This window comes from Hypanus sabinus, chromosome 7, assembly GCF_030144855.1.
Source record: "Hypanus sabinus isolate sHypSab1 chromosome 7, sHypSab1.hap1, whole genome shotgun sequence".
Lineage (NCBI taxonomy): Eukaryota > Metazoa > Chordata > Chondrichthyes > Myliobatiformes > Dasyatidae > Hypanus > Hypanus sabinus.
In genome coordinates, this window is record NC_082712.1 from 88,886,745 (window position 1) to 88,903,113 (window position 16,369).

The following is a 16,369-nucleotide window of genomic DNA, read 5'->3' on the forward strand; positions in this document are numbered from 1 at the left end:
GATCCTTTCTCTAGAAAACAAACTTTAACTATATACTCTCTCTCTCCTTCTCTTTAAACCGCTCTCCCTCTCTCTCCTCTCTAAACCGCTCTCCCTCCACCCCTCTCTCTCCTTCCCCCTCCTTGTCTCTCTTTCTTTCCCTGTCTTCCTCTCTCCCCTCTCCCTCTCCCTTTCAGCTGCACAGCAGATGACTCACCCAGTGTGCTGCAGAGACAGGCGTCTCTTCCCTCTTTCTTTGCTGCGTTCCTGAATCATCTGGATGCTGTGTGTGTTGTTAATTCGCCCCCACCACTTTGAGCATCGTGACGTCTGAGGGATCTGTAGTGGATTACTCACTCAGGTCATTGACTCTGTCGGACACACATTTGCTGTGTTCTTGAAAGGTAAATGCTCCAAAGCCAACATGTGGGGGGAACTATAAACTCAGGTTGGAAGAGGAACACCTCATATTCCATCTGGGTAGACCCCAACTTGATGGCATGAACAGCAATTTCTCTAACTTCACACCTGTATCATTCTCCCTTTTAGTATTCCACATTCTGACTGCCCTTTCATCCCCTCTCTTCTCCTCACCTGCCCATCACCTCCCCCTGGTTCCCCTTCCTCCTTTTTCCATGGTCTCCTATTAGATTACTTTCCTCTTCAGCACTTTACCTCTTCCACCTATCACCTTCCAACTTCTTACTTCAACCCTTCCCCCTCACCATCTCATCTACCAGCTTGTACTCTTTCCCCTCCAACCACCTTCTTAATCTGGCTTCTTCCCACTTCCTTTCTGGAGTTTATTCTCCTCCATAGATGTTGCCTGACTTGAGTTCCTCCAGCATTTTGTGTGTGTTGCTCAAGATTTGTCCATCACCTGTCCTCACAGAGCCAGCCAACAACCCAAAAGCCTGTACAATACAGGAGGAGTCTACGCCATAGCATTATCAGCTCTTCGATGTTAATACTGAGGCTATACCGGTTAGCACAATCACTTTAGAGTGCCAGGATCTGGGTTTGATTCCTGCCGCAGTCTGTATAGAGTTTGGACGATAACCATGAGACCATGTGGGTTTTCTCCATGTTCTCCAGTTTCCTTACACATTCCAAAGATGTACGGGTCAAAGTTAGTAAGTTGTTTAATACTATGTTAACACCGGAAGCATGGCAACACTTGCAAGTTACCACTAGCACAATACTCGCTGATCTGATTTGACGCCAATGATGCATTTCACTGTGTTTTGATATACGTATGAGAAATAAAGCTAATCTTTAAAAGTCTTTCAACTAATTGGTTTAATGGTTCAATTTAATATCAGAGCATGTATACAGTATACAACTTGGAAGTCTTACTTTTCACAGACATCCACAAAACAGAAGAAACCCAAAGAATGACAGAAAACATTAGATCCCCAAAGCCCCCTTTCTCCCTGCCACACACAAGCAGTAGCGAAAGCATTAATCCTACCCCCTTCCCCTCCCCACACTTGTTCCAGCAAAAGATTCAACCGTCCCCACCACCCACCATGCAACTAGTACCAAAGGACATAGAGATGATTATCTAGAGTCCATCTCAACACTTTGACATCTCAAGCAGGCTCTCTCTCTCTCTCTCTCTAGTGAGAGAGAAAGATATTGCTCCCGCCACAATGAGAGGGGAGACCAACAGCTCGCCGTTTCGATGTTTCATTCTGCCACGTCGCTTCTCCGAGCCCCAAAACTAATTATCTAGAAATTGGAGTATCAAATCCTGTTTTAGTACCCTAAAAGTGGCACTGCAGGTAGACAGGGTAGAGGAGAAAGTATTCATCACTCTGGCCTTCACTCGTCAGGCCACTGAGTACAAGAGCTGGGGCGTTATATTGCAGTAGGAGAATGGCCAGAATGATTAGAGCTGAAAGGAAGGCGACAGTAACTCAAACAGCCATGTGTTACAACAGTGGGATACACACAAGCATCTCTGAATGCACAACACGTCAGACTTTAACGTTAGTGAGACTGCATCTGGATTATTGTTATTGAGCAAACTGTTATTGAGCAGACGTCATTAAGCTGGAAAGAGTGCCAAGCTGATTTACACTCAATGGCCACTTTATTAGGTATCTCTTGTAGCTAATGAAGTGGCCACTGAGTGTATGTTTCAATGGTTCGGTTTAATGTCAGAGCATGTATGCAGTATATAAATCAAAATTCTTGTTCTTCGCAGACATGCGAAGAAACCTCTAAAGAATGAATAGACTAAAACATTTGAACCTCAAATCCCTTTCTCCCCCCTCTCACACACAAGCAGCAGCAAAGCATTAATCGTCCCCATGTATTTCAGCAGGAAGTGTCAGCACCCACCACCCACCAAGCAAGCAATAGCAAAGCCCCAGTCGAAAGACCAAGACCAGCAGTCCAAGAAAAATTAATTGTTCACCCAACAATTCAACATGCCACAGGCTCTCCCCTTCTCCCTAAGAAAGGACAGAGAAGGTTCACCCCTTTTCCACGGCAAGAGGGGAGACCAACAAAAAACTGCTTGCTGATTACGACGTTAGTCTGCCACACCACTTGTATTCTGAGTTCTTCGACTCAAGAATTGGCAGCAAAATCTCCTGCACCATCAAGAGAAAGAGATAGAGGGAGAGAGAAAGAGAGAGCGAGCGATCGCCAATGTAAAGAGGTCTCCGACAGCCAATCTGCTGTTCGTGATGTTGTGTTTCTCCTTAGTTGGTGACACTAGCGTAGAATCTTTATGCCCACAGGGAGCAATATGTTCACGGTCTTCTGCTGCTTCCCCATCCACTTCCAAGGTTTGATGTGTTGCGTGTTCACGGATGCTCTTCCGCACACCACTGTTGTAATGTGTGGTTATTTGAGTTCCTGTCAGCTTGATCCAGTCTGGCCATCTTCCTCTGACCTCTCTCATTAACAAGGCATTTTCGCTGAATGCTTTGTGCAATTCTCTTAAACGTCGGGACTGCTGTGCATGAAAGATCAGCAGTTTCTGAGATACTCAAACCATCTCGCTGGCACCATGTTTCTTCTCCGCTCTGATGTTTGGTTTGAGCCTCTTGACCATGTCTGCGTGCTTTTATTCATTGTGATTGGCGGATTAGATATTAGATTAATGAGCAGGTTTACAAGTGTATATAATAAAGTGACCACTGAGTCTGTGAGAATGTTGTCAGGATCCGAAGAACTGAGTTAGAGGGAGAGGTTGGGAGGCTGGGAATTCCTCTTTTGAGGTGTAGGAAATTGAGAGGTGACCTCATAGAGCTGTATAAACAAATGCAGGGCAGAGTTGGTAAATTCACAGCATTTTCCCAGGGAAGTATAGGCACTGATGTACCTTCTTCATGACTGCATCAATGTGTTGGGCCCATTTTAGATCCTCAGAGACACAGTACCTCTAGCAGTGTTGCCCTCCCTCAGTTTCACATTGGGCTATCAGTCTAGTTGTTGGAAAATCCCTCATTTATAATAAAACGGGGATAAGAGCATTTGAATTAGGAGCACTCAGCGTCGTAAGACTGTCTCCGTGATCCACCACTCTGCTCCACGTTCGAAAGCCAGCGGTGAGGGCATGGTCCGGTGTCGGGCTGGCAGACATCAAGGGCATTCAGTGTCTCGTCATCAGCAATACAGCAGTTTGAGGCCTGCTTTTGGAGTCCTGTTGTTGGCGAGTCCAGCACTTGAGATATGGAGTTCGGGCCCTCACTCGTCGTTGTCTGCGGGTCGTGGGTTGATACCGAAGATGGAAACCCAAAGGTCAATCGGAGGTCTGGGTCGAAGCCCAAAGGCCGACCAGAGGTCCAGTTGAGGCCCAGTGCTCGGAGCTCCAAGTCTGCTGGGGAAGCTGAGGCGCAGTATTGTGGAATCCACGAGTACGCTGGAGGACAAAGACTTTCTGTCCTGAGAGGGGGGAGGGAAGGAGGAAGGAATGAGGCTTGTTTCACTATTGTTGTTCAGTATGTTTTTATTTTGCTGTGTTCTGTGTTGTTCTGCCAAGCATTGTGGGTATACTATGTTGGCACTGGAATGTGTGGACAACTCTTGCAGGCTGTCTCCAGTACATCCTGGAGTGTGTTGGCTGTCAATGCAAAATGTTTCCTCCACAATTCCCTTGTCCATTCACCCCTCCCAGCACTTACCCATGCAAGCAGCTGAAGTGCTACATCTGCCCAATACACCTCCTCTTCCACCTCCATACAGTCCTCCCGGCTGAGGTAACACTTCACCTGCTAATATGCCAGGGTCGTCTATTGTGTCCAGCGCTGCCCATGCAGACTCCACTTTATTTTGAGACCCGTCACAAATTAGGAGACCACTTTATCGAGCAGCTCCGGTCCATCTGTCAAAAGTTGCACTTCCTGATGGCCAAACATTTAAATTCTGATTCCCGTTCCCTTTCAGACATGTCGGTCCATGGCCTTATGCCAAGATGAGGCCACCCTCAGGGTGGAGGAGTATATGCCATCTAAGTAGCCTCCAATCTGATGGCATGAACATCGATTTCTCCTCGTAAAAAAAATTCCCTCCCCCCCATTCTATTCCCAACTCTGACCTCTTACTTCTTCTAACCTGCTTATCACCTCACCCTGGGTCCCCTCCTCCTCAATTTTCTCCTGTGGTCCACTCTCCTCTCCTATCAGTTCCCTCCTTCTCCAGCCCTTCACTTTTCCCGCCCACCTGGCTTTACTGATCACCTCTAGCTAGTCTCCTTCCCCTCCCCACCTTTATAATCTGGTGCCTTCCCCCTTCCTTTCCAGTCCTGATGAAGGGTCTTGGCCCAAAATGTCAGCGGTTTGTCCATTTCCACAGATGCTGCCTGACTTGCTGAGTTTTTGCTTTGGATTTCCAGCACCTGCAGACTTTCTCGTGTTTAGGACACATTTTACTGTAGGTTTCAATGTACATGTGATAAATAAATCTGGATTCTGTCAGTGAATTAAGTCATGAAAGATGAATGATAAGCTTGATTTGTCACCGATGCACAGTGAAAGGTGTCATTCAGTCTGAGGGTGTGCTGGGAGCAGCCTACAAGTGTCACCTGGCTTTTCACATCATAGCAGGCCTACAACTCAATTACACTAACCCGTACATCATTGGGATGTGGGAGGAAACTGGGGCACCTGGAGGAAACCCATTCAGTCACAGGGAGGACGTACAAACTCCTTACAGGCAGCATAGGGAACTGTAGCTGGATATTCCGTCACTGGTGCTGTAAAGCGTTATGCTGACAGCTACGTTATCGTGCCGCCTCAGTGGCTGATCTTTTTTTAATCACAATGCTCAGTAAACTCTCCCCCTCCTGTTCAGTCTCTCTGGACAGGTAGGGTTTTGGCTGTCACTCATCTCACTCGATGGGATATACCTCTTGCAGGGGGTGGTGAATCCATGGGATTCTCTGTAAGTTAAGGAGGCTATTTCATTAGACAGATTTAAAGTTGAAGTTGATAAAAGTCTTGAGGAATTGAAGGTACAGAAAAGAAATTGAGGTCTGGGGCAGATGGAATGAGGTCATAATGAATGCTAGGACAGGTCTGAGGGGGTGAATGGCCTAGAACGGCTCCAATTTTCTTGTGTTCACATCTTGTCTTACAAGTCTCTCTGGAGGGGCTTATTATCGAATACTCTAACAAAATTCTACATATGTACTGTTGAATGTACATATTTGCATGGTTGCATGTACATGGTTGCATCATGGTCTGTATGACAATTTGAATGCGCAGAAACATAAGAAACTTTAGAAAGTAGCAGACTCAGCTCACTGCATCATGGCACATCCCTCCCCATCATCGCCTGTATTTACAGGAGGCGCTGGTTCAAGAAGGCAATATCCATCATCTAAGATCCCCACCATGCCATCTTCCTGCAGCCTCCATTAGGCAGGAGGCACAGAAACCACACTACCAGATTCAGGAACAGTTAGTTCTCTTCAACCATTCAGTTCTTGAACAACCCTAGTCAAAGTGATCACTTTGGACTACAATGGACTCTACATTTTTTTGCCCTAATTGAGTTAATTCTCATATAATTTATGTTCAGTTTATATTTTCCTTGGGAACATTTATATGATGTTACGTGCCTGTAATTCTGCTGCAAGCAAGTTTTTCACTGCACCTGTCCATACATGGACTTGTTCATCCGACAATACACTCAACTATCACTTTAGATGTATGTCTGCTCTCGCGACGATATTGTTTCAAGATCAGGGTATTCTGTATTCTTCCTAACCAAAAGATCTTAATCTGTGCGGATTGGAAATAATATCTCCACTTCGCTGACAATCAAGACCGGTGCTCCACTGCTAAGCCCACTGTTCTAACTCTCTTTATACCCCTTACTGTGTGGTTAGGCATTGCTCAAATGCAGATGGTGATGACAGTGGGTACAGGAGTGAGTTATACCAAGTAGTTGATTGGTGGTACATCAACAATCTTGCACTCAACTTTAGCAAGATCAAAGAGCTGATTGTGAACTTCAGGAAGGATAAGGTGAGGGACTACACACCAATCCTCATAGAGGGATCAGAAGTGGAGAGAGTGAGCAATTTCAAATTCCTGGGTGTCAATATCTTAGAGCACCTAACCTGGATACAACATATTGAATGTAGCCATAAGGAAGGCAAAACAGCAGCTATATTTGAGGAGATTTGGTTTGTCAACTAAAACACTGAAAAACTTCTAAAAGTGTACCATGGAGAGCATTCTGACTGGCTGCATCACCATCTGGTATGGGGGGGGGGGCACTACAGCACAAGATTGAAATAAGTTGCAGACACTTGTAAAATTAGTCAGCTCCATCAAGGGTACTAGCCTCCGTAGTATCCAAGACATCTTCAAGTAGTGGTGCCTTAAGAAGGTGGTGTCCATCATTAAGGACATCCACCACCCAGGACATGCCCTCTTCACACTGATACCATCGGGAAGGAGGTAGAAAAGCCTGAAGCCACATACTCAGCGATTCAGGAACAGCTTCTTTCCCTCTGCCATCCGATTTCTAAGTGGACATTGAACCCATGAACACTACCTCACTACTTTTTTAATTCTGGTTTTTGCACTACGTATTTTAACTTAACTTTTTAATAGACATCTATAAAGTAACTTTGTGTTTTTCCTCTATATTATTTCATTGTGTTGCTGCCGTAAAGTTAACAAACCTCATAATGTATGCTGGTGATACTAAATCTGATTCTAATTCTGATTTGGTCTTCAGAGGGGAAACAACACCCAGGTGGCGGAAAGGTTCAGCCACAAGTTCAAGTGGACATGAAGAGGATGTTTCCAATCATGGAAGAGTCTAGGACCAAGGAACACAGCCTCAGTATTCAAAGCAAATCCCTTTAGAACAGAGATGAGAAGGAATTTCTTTAGCCAGAAGGTGGTGAATCTGTGGAATGCATTGCCAAAAACAGCTGTGGAGGCCAAGTCATTGGACACATTTGAAGTGGAGCTTGATAAGGTTATGAAAAGATGGCGCCAGTGGTTTTTGCAGATCCAGGTGAATTCTTCTGGTTCATCCACAAAAGAGCTCATTCTTCTTTACTTATATCTTTATTTTTACTTTTCAAGGTGTCTTGGCAGAGTCTGTGATCTACTGCAGAAACTACAGTTATTCTCAAGCAGTGGGTCTTCAGATCAGCTGTGCACTTGGCACTTTGCTATCTCCAGGAAGATGTGCACCTTTGGGGAGAGGCCCCATGGACAACCCTGTCCCTCATGCTGAGGCATCGTGGGGACAGGGACATCGGGACAACAGGAGGTGGCTGCTGCTGTCGGAGGGAGGCCCCTGTACATGAGCAATCTCTCCCCCTCTCTTTTGATAGTGAGAACCTGTTGGTCCTTGAATTAGGAGGCTTTGAGAAGCAATGCAGAGAAGATTGCAACATCAAAACAGCGAACTGCTATACTCCACCTCTCATTGTTGCCAAAGCAACTCCTCTCTCAATAGGGAGAGAGAGGAAGAGGGGAGAGGAGGAGGGGAGGGGAGAGGAGAGGAGAGAGGAAAGAGGGGAGAGAGGGGAGAGAGGAGAGAAGGAGAGAGAGGGAGGGGGAGGGAGAGAGAGAGAGAGAGAGAGAGAGATAGAGAGAGAGAGAGCGAAAGAGAGAGAGACTGAGACTGTCTGAGATACTGAAGTATTGGGTTATGGATTGTAGTTTGATGGACTCTAAATCAAGGACTCTTCGGAGTGCCATTTGCTATTGCTTGCATGGAGAGGGGGGAATTGGTGTTTCTGCTGGTGCAAATGAGGGGGTGGGCCAATGCTTCTGCTGCTGTTTGTGCCTGGGAGGGCAGAGTGCTGGCTTTGGGGTTTTGAAGTTTCCGTTATTCATTCTTTGCGGTTTCTTGTTCCGTGATCTCTGTGAAGAGTACGGATTTCAGGTTGCAGATTGTACACATTCTCTGATATTAAATTGAATCGGGGAGTGGGGTTGAGAGGGATAATAAACAACCGTGATTGAATGGCAGTGCAGATTCAATGGGCTGAATGCTTAATTTTCCCCCTGTGTCTTATGGTATGGGTTGCCCTGGGTTGGGTATATTTAAGATAGAGCTTGATAGGTCCTTGATTAATAAAGGGTGTTACGGGGTGAGGGGGAAGATAATAAATCAGCTATGATTGAATGGTGGCACAGACTTGATGGGCCGAATCTGCTCCTGTCTTACAGTCAGATCAGGAGCCTGAAAAGAGTCTCTGCTTCCTCTGTTTCCTGCGTGCCTGGTGCTGAGAATTTGCAGCATAAATTTAAAAGGCAAAAAAAAGGTTGTCTCTCAGTCTGACAAGCATCAAATAGCCCCCACGTCAGAGACAATTAGAATCTTCGATAAGAACCTAATTGAACAATAAAGCTTCTTAACGAGTGGATGAGTCACCAGGGAGCAGCCATGGTTACTGCTCAGCCTAAGATCCCAGCTGCTACGCTGCTGGCGTACCTGTTATGCGACAGGTCACCTCCACAAGCTATTCTGATGCACGCCATCAGCTTCGGGGTTAAAAAGCCCTGTCTTTGTGGTGCAGAGATATCGTCAGCACCCACGCTCACCGATTTTCCTTTTTGCTGCAGGCTTGGTGAAGAAACAACACACACACACACAGGAATTCAGCAGGTCAGGCAGAAAAACTGGCTGGTGAAGAGCTTCTGACAAAGATGATGTTAACAAAACACTGTTTTGGTAGTGTTGAACGCCTTGTTGGTGGAGGTTGGTACATTCCATGCATACTTCTCCAGCTTGGAGTATTTGATGTCCGTTGCAACACAGACAGAGGCCACTTGGCCCATGAAATCTACATACAGCACAAACCAGGCCCTTCCAGCTCTTTGAGCCCTGATGCCCAGCAACCGCTGATTTAACCCTAGCCTAATCACGGGACAATTTTCAATGACCAATTAACCTGTAAAGAAATCAGAGCATCCAGAGGAAAACCCTGCAGTCACAGGGAGAATGTACAAACTCCTTACAGGCTGCTGGCAATCCCATACATCCCATCCCCTCCCCTGCCCAAGATCGCTAACAATCGCAGAGTTATACAGAGTGCAGTCCGTCACACAAACCAGCCTCCTCTCTACTGATTCCATTGACAAGTTCAAGCTGTAATTTTATTATCAAAGTACGTAAATGTCACCACATAACTACCCTGAGATTCAATTTCTTGTGAGATTCACAGTAGATACAAAGAAATACAATAGAATCAATGAAAAACTACACACATAGACAACCAATGTGCAAAAGAAGTCAGACTGTGCAAATACAGAGGAAAAATACAAATAATAAACATAAATAGTAAATAAATAATTACTGAGAACATGAGTTGTAGAGTCCTTGAAAGTGAGTCTGTAGTTTGTGGAATCAGTTCGGAGTTAAGGTGAATGAAGTTATTCACACTGGTTCAAGAGCCTGATGGTTGCAGGTAATAGTTGTTCCTGAACATGGTGGTGTGGGAACTAAAGCTCCTGTACCTCCTTCCCAATGGCAGCAGCAAGAAGAGAGCATGGCCTGGGTGGTGGAGATGCTGCTTTCTTGTGGCAGTCCTCAATGCAGATGTGTTCACTGGTGGCGGTGGCTTTTCCTGATGGACTGGGCTGTATCTACCACATTTTGTAGGCTTTTCGACTCACAGGCATTGGTGTTTCCATGCCAGGCTGAGATGCAACCAGTCAGGATAGTCTCCAATGTGCATCTACAAAAGTTTGTCAAAGTTTTAGATGACATGTCAAACTTTTAAGAAAGTAGAGGCACTTTCTTTGTCATGGCACTTTCCATTGCCACAGAAAATAGTACAATCAAGAACTCCTCCCATCCTGGCCAATTTCTCTGCTCCTCTCTCCCTTCGAGCAGAAGATAGAGAACCCTGAAACCATGTACCTCCAGGATCAAGGACAACTTCTATTCAATTCATGCAATGAACCCTTGGTCTCACTCTGGCCCTCGAACTTCACTTGTCCACTGACACGGCACCATCTCCGTAACCGCCACACTACTTCTGCATTCTGAGTTATTTTCACTAATCGCTTTACAGTGCTGGCTATAAGATCAGTGTTTGATTCCCGCCACTGTCAGTAAGAAATTCTCCCACAATGCATTTCACTGTATGTTTTGATATACATATTCAATGGTTCCAGTTAACATCAGAGAATATATACAATATATAACCTTAAATTCTTACTCTCCACAGACATAAGACCCCAAAGAACGAAACACAGTAAAAAATAAGAACTCCAAAGCCCCCTCTCCCCTCCCATGCACATGCAGTAACTCCCCTTCCTCCATTTATTCTAGCTGAAAGCATCAGCACTCCTACCACCCACCATGCAAACATCAAAGCCCCCAAAGAGAGACCAAGGTCTACAGTACATTAAAAGCTAACAGTTCATTCCAACAATTCGATAGGCTCTCTCTATCATGAGCAAGGGAGAGAGAAAGAGATATCACTCCTTCCACAGTGCGAGGGGAGACAAACAGTCACTGTTAAGATGTTACAGTCACAGTCAGAAGTGTCTCTTTATTCAAGTTCCCCAACTTGAGAATCGGCAGCAAACTTGCCCTAACACGAGAGAGAGGAGGAGAGATCAATCACCGAGTGCAGAGGCCTCCGACAGCTGCTCTCACTGTCTTGAAGTTCCATCTCCTGCTATGCTTCAGTTCACGACACTGCGACAATTTATGTCCACAAGGCTGTATGCTACAGAGAAGGCTAATCTTTAATCAGAGTGGTTATGCATAGAATGATTTGTTTGGATGGCAGGCAAACTAAAGTTTTTCACTGTGTCTTGGTGCAGGTGACAATAGTAGCCACAGCCAACGTCAATATAATTCTCCCAACTGCTGCAGGATTACACCACACAGTAAGGGTGATTTACAACAGTTAATTAACCCACTGACCCTGCAACATCATTGGGATGTGGAAGGAGGCTGGAACACCTTGGGGAAACCCCATTTACAGGGAGAATGTACAAACTTCACAAACAAACTAGAATCTGAACAAACAAACCTGAATCATTTCTGTATCTCTCACCACCCAGGCACCCGCCACTGTGTAAAAAAATTGTCCCATACATCTCTTTTGAACTTACCCCATCTCACCTTAAATGCATGTTTTCTAGTGGGAAACATTCCAAGCCTAGGGAAAAGATACTGGCTCTCTACGCTGTCTGTGCCTCCTATAATCTCATCAGGTTTCCCTTCCCTCCAAGAGGACCACAATCTTGTTGTAGGGTTTGGAGGTTTGCGTGCCTCAGTGACCCAGAGACCTATGTTGGCTGGAGTCAGGACCTTAAGCTTTGGCTCTTGGTAGGGTCACCCATGCCAAACAGGCGGTCCACTGGTCCTCCAGGTTTGGGGATTCAACACAGGGCTAACAACCCTGATCAAAAAACAATTGTTATGGAAACAGCAATGAAGAATCCTTCTACATGTGTGCGTGAAGGTATGGACAACCAGAGGTAGAGGACCATCGTTGCTGCCCTAAATGGTCGGTAGATAAGTAAGGAAGGTCTCCTTTCAGCCTCCACCACTCCAGAGAAAACACCCCAAATTTCTCCAAATTCTCCTCATATCTCATGTTGTTTATTTAATATTTCAGCAATATCAGAGTAATTTTGTGAATGTATTGTTTGAGTAAGCATTCTTTATTTGTTTAAGTAACACATTACGGGTTATATGAAAAATCCCATTCATTGCATACGTCATGACGCTACCATGTAGGAAGTGCGTACCCTGCTTAAAAGTAAAAACGAAGTTAGACTCACACTCCAGGCTCCCTTGTTTTCATTTCAATTAGTTTCTATGTTTTACAAAACTTAGCACATAACTGCCAGTCCATCCTGATGCACTTGATCCTCTTCTGCACCCTCTCCAAAGCCTCCATATCTTTCCTGCAATGGGGTGACCAAAACTGATTACAGTACTCCAGTTGTGGCCTAACTAGTTTAAAAAAGCAACACACACAAAATGTTGGAGGAGCTCAGCAGGTCAGGCAGCATCTATGGAAGTGAATAAACAGTCGACACTTTGGGCTGAGACCCATCTTCAGGACTGGAAAGGAAGAGGGAAGACAGCAGAATAAAAAGGTGTGTGGAGGGAGAGGAGGCCAGCTGGGTAGGAAAGGTGAAGGGCTACAGGAAGAAATGTGACAGAAGAGGAGAGTGAACCATAGGAGAAAGGGAAGGAGGAGGGGTCCCTGGGGGAAGTAATAGGCAGATGAAGAAGAGATAAAAGGTCAGAATGGGGAATCAAGGAAGGGGTGGTGGAAATCAGGAGAAATGGATATTCATTCCATCAGGTTGGAGGCTACCCAGATGGAATATAAAGTATTGCTCCTCCACCCCGAGGGTGGCCTCATTGTGCCGCAAGAGAAACCATGGACAGACATATCAGAACAGGAATGGGAAGCAGAATTAAAATGTTTAGCCACTGGGAAGTTCAGCTTGTGGCAGGTGGAGTGAAAGTGCTTGACGAAGTGGTCCCACACATTTGCGACAGGTCTCATCAATGTAGAGGAGGCTGCATCGGGAGCACTGAACACAATAGACGACCCCAGCAGATCTGCAGGTAAAATGCTTCCTCACCTGGAAGGACTGTTTGGGGCCCTGAACAGAGGTGAGGGAGGGGGGTATGGGCACCAACACAACTTCCCGACTCTTGATCTCAATGCTTTAACTAATAGAGGCAAGCATGCCTTATACTTGTCTGTGACATACTTGCCTTTATGATGCATCACCAAAGTCAAAGCCAAAGTAAATTAAATATCAAAGTTCTACACATGTTGCCAGCTGGTGGTGTAAGGGAATCAGCACTGGACTTTGGAGCGAGTGGTCCCAGGTTTGAATCTAGCCAGCTCCTTGCATGCTTTCAGTCCTTGCTGGGTTGAGCATAGCCAGCAACTTGGCCTCATAAAAACAGACAAAATGCTAAAGAAACAGCAAGTTTGCTGCCCGATCCGGAGTGGAATAATAACAAACAACTATCTTGAGATTCATTTTCTTCAGGCATTAACAGGAAAAGAAAGAAATACAATAGAATTTATGAAAACCTATGCATGAACAAAGTCTGATAAACAACCAATGTGGAAAATAAGACAAATTAGAACATAGAACATAATACAGTACAGTACAGGCCTTTCGGCCCCACGATGTTGTGCTGACCTATTAACCTACGCTAAAATCAATCTCACCCTTTCCTCCTACATAGCCCAAATTTCGCAATTAAAAAATAAATAATACTATGAACACGGGATGTGTCACAGATCTCTCTCCTGATACTTACCCTTGCAAGCGGAACAAGTGTCACACCTCCTCCCTCATGATCATACAGGGCCCAAACAGTCCTTCCAGAGGCAACATTTCTCCTCTGAGTCTGCTGGGGTCATCTACTGTGTCCAGTGCTCCCAATGTGGTCTCCTGTATATCAACGTAGAACAGGAGGCTGCTTCACTGAGCACCTACACTCCGTCCCCCAGAAAATGTCAGATCTCCATTTCAATTCCACTTCCCAATCCCATTCCAACACAGCGGTCCATGGCCTTCCCCACAGCAGCAATGGGGCCACATTCACGTTGGAGGAACGATACCTTATATTTTGTCTGGGTAGCCTCCAACCTGATGCCACAAACATCGATTTCTCAAACTTCCAATAATTGTTCTCCCCCCGCCACTTCACCATTCCCATTCCTGTTTCCCTCTCTCAATATATCTCCTTACCTGCCCATCACCTCCCTCTGGAGCTCCTTACCCTTCCCTTTCCTCCATGGTCTTCTGTTCTCTATCAGATTCCAAAGGTTCAAAGTGAATTTATTAACATCAAATGCATAAATTATACAACCTCCAGATTTGTATGCTTACAGGCAGCTGCAAAGCAAGGAGCCCAGAAGGACCTAATTTAAAAATATGACAAAACCCCAGTGTCCACAGAGAAAGAGAAAACAAAACAAAATCAAAACAAATCGTACAAACAATTGAAGTGAGCGACAACAGCATTCCCAACCAAGTGGAGTCCTTCAAGTCCCCAGAGTGGCTCGGATTAAGTTCAATGCTTCCGTATTCAGTTTATCATATTAGCAGGGTAAGACGTTGCCAAGTTCGCAGACACAAAGCAGAATGGCCAGGGGCAGTCTTACAGCTTTAGCATCGTGGAGCATGGAGACCCCAGTCTATCTGGGCCAGCATTTAGATTGTCCAAACAGTGTATTGTAATTTACATTAGGGCCTGGGCCTCCCAGGTGGAGTGAATTGCTCCGGGCCTGGAACATACCACCGGCAATTTGCTTCAGACCTGGATTTTGCTGCCAAAGAAGCCATTCTCGACCTCACCAAATAGGCTCAGCACTTAGATCAACCCACCCTTGCACCCGGGTTAGTTAGACAGGCATTGGAACTCCTCTCCTTTCAGAATCCAACCAGAACAGTTCCAACTCCAAGAGCGTCGATTCTGTAGCAAGACATATCTCTTGAGCTCACTTTGCCTCCTCTTGCTTCTTCATTGTTTGCCGTTATAGTTTACCACAAACTCCTTTTAAAAAAATGTTATTAATAATGTTTTTAATCCAATGCTTTCAAGCCACAAGTAAGCTGAAACACATCTTCAGTAAAATATATGCTTAAACCAGCATCTATTCCCCCTCTTCCAGCTCTTTATTTCTTTCGCCAAGCAACTTCCCAGCAGTTTACTTCACCTCTCCCCCGGTTTCAACTATCACCTACCACCTTGTTCTTCCTCCTCCCCTCACCTTTTTACTCTAACTTCACTCCTTCCTTTCCAGTCCTGAAGAAGGGTCTTCACCAGAAATTATGACTGTTTACTCTTGGCCTGCTGAGTTCCTCCAGCAATTTTTGTTTTGCCCCTGATTTTCAGAAGACCATAAGACATAGGAGCAGAATTAGGCCATTTGGCCCATCAAGTCTGCCCACCATTTCATCATGGCTGATCCATTTCCCTCTCAATCCCAGTCTCCTGCCTTCTCCCTGTATCCCTTCATGCCCTGACTAATCAAGAACCTATCAATCTTTGCCTTAAATATACCCAATGATTTGATCTCCACAGCCCTCTGTGGTAACAGATTCCTGATTCACCACTCTAACGTTGCAGCATCTGCAACATTTCATATCTCTCTCTCGCTCTCATATATGTCCCTCCCCATTCTCTCTGTCTCCCTCTCTCTTGGTCAGGCAGCATCAATGGAGGGGAATAAATTGTCAATGTTTCGGGCTGAGACCCTTCATCAGGACTGGTTTCCATAGACGCTGCCTGAGTTCCTCCAGCACTTTTTGTGTAGCACCTTAATGAACTGTTGTAATGCATTGATCTGTATGAACAGTGTGCAAGACAAGAGTGGAATTGGAATTGGTTTTTTATTGTCACACCTTGGGGCTTGTGACAATGAAAAATAAAATAATTCCATAAAACCATTAAGCATAGGAATAAAATTAAGCCATTCAGCTCATTGAATCTGCTCAACCATTCCATCATGGCTGATTTATTATCCCTCTCAACCCCATTCTCCTGCCTTTTCCCCGGAAGCTTTGATGTCCCTACTAATCAAGAACTTACTAACCTCCACTTTAAATATACTCAATGACTTGGCCTCACAGCAGTCTGTGGCAATGAATTCCACAGATTCACCACCCTCTGGCTGAAGATAATCTTCCTCATCTCTGTTCTAGAGCGATATCATCCTATTTTGAAGTTGTGGCCTCCATTCCAATTCCTATTCCCTTCAAATTGGCCCAGAATTCCTGATAATCTTAAATGTTGTTCCATTTTCAGTAAAATGGCTATATTGCTGTCTATTCCCCAACTGTCCAGGTTATGTTCTCTTCTCAAGATTACCATTGAGCAAAAGGTACAGGAGCCTCAGGTCCCATGCCACCAGGTTCGGGAATGGTTATTATCCATTAACCGTTAG

The 16,369-nt window shown here is 45.2% G+C and overlaps 1 long non-coding RNA gene across 1 annotated transcript; it reads left to right on the forward strand.

The window, feature by feature from the left end:
• The first annotated feature begins 255 nt into the window (after positions 1-255).
• Positions 256-12,189, forward strand: LOC132396964 (uncharacterized). Its single transcript, XR_009513201.1, has 3 exons — positions 256-383; positions 7,186-7,470; positions 9,036-12,189. It is a non-coding gene; the product is annotated as an uncharacterized LOC132396964 (long non-coding RNA).
• The last annotated feature ends 4,180 nt before the right edge of the window (positions 12,190-16,369 follow it).